Raw genomic sequence first — 6,171 nt, 5'->3', positions numbered from 1 at the left:
AGCCTGCTCATTGCCTCCTCTCTCTCCTGCGCTACGTGGACCATAACAGTCAGAGTTCGTCTGCTACTTCGGTTCACCGTTCTGCAAATTCAACGACTCGCAAATGACTGCAGCTCACCTGGAACCTGTAGACTTAAATATTTAGACACAAAGCGCAAGACGGGTTCCAGAAAATGAGTTCTGAGAAAGACTGAGACCGCTTTGCCCTTTACTTCCAAGTTTTCCCATTTAGTACGCTGGGGCGCTCAATCACAACTAGCAGACGACGGTTGTTCGTCTTCATAGACACCACAGCTGAAGGCACCTTCGTGATTGGCTGTCACTGTTAAAAACCAAGTTCCTGATTGGCTGACTCTTAATTGTTACGTCACATCGACGAGCGCGCAGGCTTTCTGTATCTAGGTGGTGTTAGTTAAGGCGTCCAACTCGTTGATGGTAGGGAAGGTCGAGCTGAAGACTGCGAGATGGTGGCTTCGAATCCTACCGCCAGTTGTACTGTCTGAGGTATTGCCCGGCTTTTCAGAAGACCTTCCAGACGAACGTCTGCACAGTTCCCCACGAAGTTGCCTCAGGGGGCATACTAACCCATCCATGTCCCCCCCCCCACTCCTTCCTGCTGTCCTCTCACCATCTGTCCACATCTGCTACAGTCACATAGCTACAGTTGCTTCGCGGCGCTAACAAAAAATTAAAAATACAGAAGTAACTCGAGTCAACCCGACGTACTACTTAGACGTTTCTCCCATAACCAGTCGCTACCTGCAAGTAATGACATCACGGAAGCTGTCGTCTGCTCCATCTTCCATTCTTTTGCCAGTACCTCTCATCAACTATGCGCCCTTCAATTGGTTTATTTGTGAACAATGTACCAGTGTTCCTTCTGTGACAACACATTTATTTTCTTGTAATCGTCTATTTTTATTCACAAACAACGCAGTATAAAAGCAATATGTGATTATTTGGCCCGTTTAGTCGTTCTTCACCTCTCAACACTCAATAACTTACAAACCCGAGACTTGGGGACAAAAAAAAAAAACAACGACAACACCGACAAGGTCTCAAGACCTTGTCTTTTGAGACCTTGTCTGTGTTGTCGTTTTCTTTTTTTTTTTTCTCCCCTAGTATCGGGTTTTAAGTTATGGATCTATACCAGCAGCTCGCTTGCTACCTCTCTATTCTCTGGTTCCTGACACTCGTTTGCACGCTGTAATGGCGCTTGTAAGCCGACCGTCACGGTCCACTGCATCGTTCCGAAAGCTACTCAGGAGTGAGTTACTCACGTGACCACGTGGTACAACACGGTCACGTGACTTTGGCCTACCCGGGGGTCCGTTTAGGAACGCACCCTAAAGAATATGGTTACGAACAAACTACTAACGCGGACAGCTGCACATCAGTAGTTCTTTCGTAGCCTTCTTGTCTAGTGTGTGGGCTACTATATTTCGCAGGTATGGATAATCATCAACTACCCTGCCTTCTTCCATTTTAGTGCCATGATATATGTTTAGCGAGCATTCATCATCACCACCATCACCAGCACTGGCGGTATCTGGTTTCGGCCTTCGTTCGCTGCCAGTAAGTCACTAATATTTAGTGACCGTATAGCTGCCACCCCCTGCGAGTGACGTCAGGTGAATAAGTGAACAACACTTGTCATTTCCTAACTAACTGAATTATGTAAGCGGTAACACATTTGGAGTCATTCACCATTCGATGTGCCATTCTATTAAGCCATATTTCTATACAAAGAAAGTTCTTAGTGTACAAGTTCTTCGAAGAACATTCAGCTCGCCACCCCTGTGGCAATGGACGTCCGAGTCCCCTTACTGGTAGCATCGAGGCATCGTAGCCACAGGCTTTGCGTTTCGAACCGTTATTCGAACCGTCCTCAGTTATTGACTCTACAATAAAGCTTGGTTATAACGTAATCAACGGGATCAGGAGAATAGCCGATATAAGCAGGAGTTCGGTAATAAAGCGTGACAGAAAGTGACAGCAGCCACGGAAGCACCGCACCGATTTAAAGCACCCATGCAAGTTAGCAAGCCGACCTTGGTGGGGAGCACTTTGACTGCGTTGTAATTCGAATGCTTGAACAAAACAAGTGCCGCAGCACGTGCTGCACGAGCTTTCGCCGGCTCACAATTCGCACTAAACGTAGTCAGCTGGCGGTGTACGTCGAATAATCCGCTCCGAAACGCATATATTTCAACAGGGACAAATTCGGATAAAACGATAATTTGAAAAAAAACAAACAAAGAAAAAGAAACAGCGATTTCGTTAAATAGAGACTGCACTGTAGACGCCCACATAACAAAGGACGAAAAGAAGGTATTCAGCAGGCCTCCTCTCCTGTCCGGGAGAGAGAGAGAGAACCTGGTGTCAAAGGGGAACAGTATGGCATTTCTGAATGGACTCTTATTGACCACCAGCGTTACTTGGCAAACCGAACGAGAAAAGTTCGCTACACACAGACACATGTAGGGAAGGGTTTAGCACATATGTGCCTCTGCAGCCAGTCCAAAACAGTAGAACCCTTTCTGTAGCTGCATGCTCAAGAAGGTCGAGGAGATAAAGTCCCCCCCCCCGCCCCCCCCCACACACACAGACACTTCCACACGTCAAGTTCCGTCCCAACGAGTAACTCTTTAGCCTTCTGTGTAATCTCACTCCTGAGAACAATTTGGATTAAAAAAATTATTTGTTTCGACACAGTTAGGCTGGTCCTCCACTGGGTTCCAGCCTATTGTGGTATCGTTTGGAATGAACAGACTGACAACGCCGCAGAAGGAGCTCACTCATCTCGGAGACGAACGAGTGTTGCACCGGAGAGGATTCATTCTCCGGCGTCTACTGGCACCCCTGGCTTCCCATCAATTGACAACAGACACCTCCCCACATTCGCGCTTGCAAAAGTTGATCCAAACACTTGCTTTCCGTGAAACACCTCTCGTCAAGACGCTACGCCAGACGTGACTCAGGCTTTACCGCTTGAGATATGTTGACTCCGGAAGATGCCGTCACTGGGGTTATCTGGAAGAGCACATCCTTCGCCACCTTCGCAACCTTTCAGATATCACACTTACATAGCCTCTAAATCGTCGAGACTCTTGCCCTCTCATCCTTTCACTATGCCAAAATTCATTGGTCCATTCATCCAATCCACCAACGTTCTGCCAAGGTCCTTTGATACCCTCCCTGGTCACGAAACTCCGCCGGAAAGTAAGCCTAGGAACCGGAACTGCCGCGCGGCGGCGCGCGCATAAGCAGCAGGGGGTGACGATCGCGTCTGGCGCATCGTAGCCTACGTTCGCGCGTGGGCTGAGCTGGCCGTTTTGGGTGGTTTTGAGCACAACAAACCAAATAAGGTTATTCAGGGTATGTGAATTTTGTTTTATTTTGCACGTGCACGGGTGCACGATATATAGCTATGCAGTATAATGGGCTGCGGACGGAAGATAACTTTCAGTGAGCAGTGGCTTTCACATGCCGATGTCCAAATCGAACTGAGCACAAATTTGCAGCGTTCGGTACGTCGCTTTGTTGCAACCGCGACATTTAGGCAATTATCTCATCGGCACGCTATCTGTACGTGTTTTGATCGCGTTTGATGTCTGAAAAAATGAAGACTACACCTGCGCTACAGCAATGCACCCAATCATCATTTATTGCAGACTTACCATTTTAGGTACACCAGAACTCAACAATGTCGCTATTGCAGGGTGGTTCCTACACCATGGAGGCTTTAATTAACTACATTTTATGATTTTATTATACATTTTACGAATCGCGAAACAACAGTGATCACAATCAGTGGCACTGGCAGAAATCAATGGCCATGAATGACAATGAATTTTCATAATCAATTATGGTAAAGGGCAAGAACAATGTTCCAACACAACTCATGGAATGACTAAATGTCTTACGGCCGTGAATGGCCAGACTTATTTGCACTGTTCGCTGTCAGTGGTGAATCTTTCCTGACACCTGCGGCACGGCGTGATCTGGGTGTAGCCAGGTTAAGCTTCTTGTTCTTTTCACGGAAAAATAACTGCAGCCGGCATCTCAGAAAAAAAAAAGAAAGAAAATATGCACTTCAGCTGGCTTCTGGATGTACTGCGTACTGCATCCAACTCTAGCACCCGGGTATGTGACATATACATGTGAGGTATATGTGACATCCTGCAGGTTGCACGGACGTGTAGAAACTTTCTCTCCGGGATGTACAGCTTCTTTTGTGTGTCCCACAGCTTCTGTTTTATTCGGTCAAATTGTGCTTTTGTGCAGACATGTGAATCAGTCTGACATGACTTGTTGCAAGTTTCACTACAGGCTAGAAAAGGCAAATTCATGAATGTGTCTTATTATGGCCTCTTGTTGGCTGCATTACAGTCAAGTGAAGTACAACAGAGAAGTTTCAACGGGTTTCTATGAATAGGAACGCATCTTCTGTTTCACCTGATGTGCCTAGCTGTTAATTGGTCTTGAACGCCGAGTTCTCCTGTTCCAACGTCGATGAGAGGCGCCGAGCTTGTACCGCCAGTACTCGTCCGTTTTCTTTTCGAGGACGGCTTCGCTGCTGGCTGCCTCCCCGTTGCACGACTTTTAGGGTTTTGGGGTGCTCATGTACTGCCGACAACGGTCGAAAATTCTTGGCACGGCCCCAGGACGCAGCTTTGGCCTGTCGCGAGGCAATGCGACCTTCTCTTTGCTTGTTGTGCCATTCAAAGCTTCCAGTGTCACTAGCAATTCGTTCGCTCTGGCGATGTCGGATGTGTCAAAGTGCTGTTCACACACACGTGTCCACTTTGGCTCAAAGCTGAAACGTGAGTACACTGTCCGAGGTATCGAACGCTTCCACTTCTCTCGCTCGGTGGCATCGGTCGGCAACGCGAAAAACGAGACCTTTTCATCCGAATTATCATATCCCGAACGGCACGTCAGAACGCAGCACGTCCGCGGCACGCAGAGATTAGCCGAAATCTATTCACAGTCTAAGGGCGTACGTGAATTTCAGAAAGAAGCGTCTATTGGTCAAAACGCAGGCAGAAGCAGGGGACACCGTATCAGCAGGCGTTTTCTCCCCAAGCAGCGACGCCCGCGCCTGCGCGCGGCAGAGGTTCGCCCTAGGCAAACCTGACCTATTGTTCTCCGGCGGAGTTTCGTGACCAGAGAGAGTATCCGTGAGAGAGGACCGTGGTTCTGCCCTAAAGTCACTTCTCAAGTTTTTGGACACCGTATGGCTTCGGTCCTCAGTGCGAGGCGACTCGTCACATCACATTTCAGATTTGATCACATTACCGCAAACAACGGGGTAGAACATCGCCCCCTGGGGTTTGAAACCCTTCAGGTGGTTATTCAGGTGGTTACTCGTCAGGACTCTTCTTATGGTTTCAGGGTCGATTTTGTGATGCGATCCTATACATGCGATGCGATCCTCCAATGTATCGATTGCCATACTGTGCCTGAAGTCTTCTGTGAATTTCAGACGACTGTATGCCTTGATTTACGAGAAACTTCATGACAATTCGCTGTTCGATGTGCGCGCTCACCTCTTGTCGGCCATCTTGTCCAGCACATGTCTTCTGCTGTTTGCAGAAACTTTGGACCATTAACGTGGTGAACGCGGAGGCCTGTCGCGTGTGAAATGTGAAGTAGCGCGAGCCATTTGTACACTCAGTTTTGACTTGAACACCTCTCGTACATACATTGGGCGCGTTAGGCAGGCTCCCGAGCGCCGTATCCCGGGTTTTTAGGGTAACGTACCCTTAGTGTCTCCACTTAATGGCGTTTGTGAGGCTATCCGGAAGCCGAGCGCCAGAGTTGCGCCATTGCTTTCCCCGCGAATTATGTAACGGTATTGCGGGCTAGACCACTGCAGGCCTACCCGAAAATCAGAGCACAGCCAGCGGTCCGGCCCGGGTTTATTATGGGACAGGGCCCGTACCTTGCCGGGCCTAGGTCTGACCCTTTGTTAGATAACCCCGGTCAAATTTTACAGCCACATACACTGGGCCTTGGGCTCGGGCCAGGCTTGGGCCGAGAAACTTGGGATCCTTCGGGTTTACGTCGTGCCCTGGCTAGGTATGCAGCCGTCGTGCCAAGCCCGGACGGGTAAATCAAGGGAAGGCCGGACTCGGGCCGGGTCTAAAAACGCGACCCGTGCAGTGT

The sequence above is a fragment of the Ornithodoros turicata genome, chromosome 1 (genome assembly GCF_037126465.1).
Source record: "Ornithodoros turicata isolate Travis chromosome 1, ASM3712646v1, whole genome shotgun sequence".
In the NCBI taxonomy this organism is placed as follows: Eukaryota; Metazoa; Arthropoda; class Arachnida; order Ixodida; family Argasidae; genus Ornithodoros; species Ornithodoros turicata.
This window is presented reverse-complemented; position numbering follows the sequence as displayed.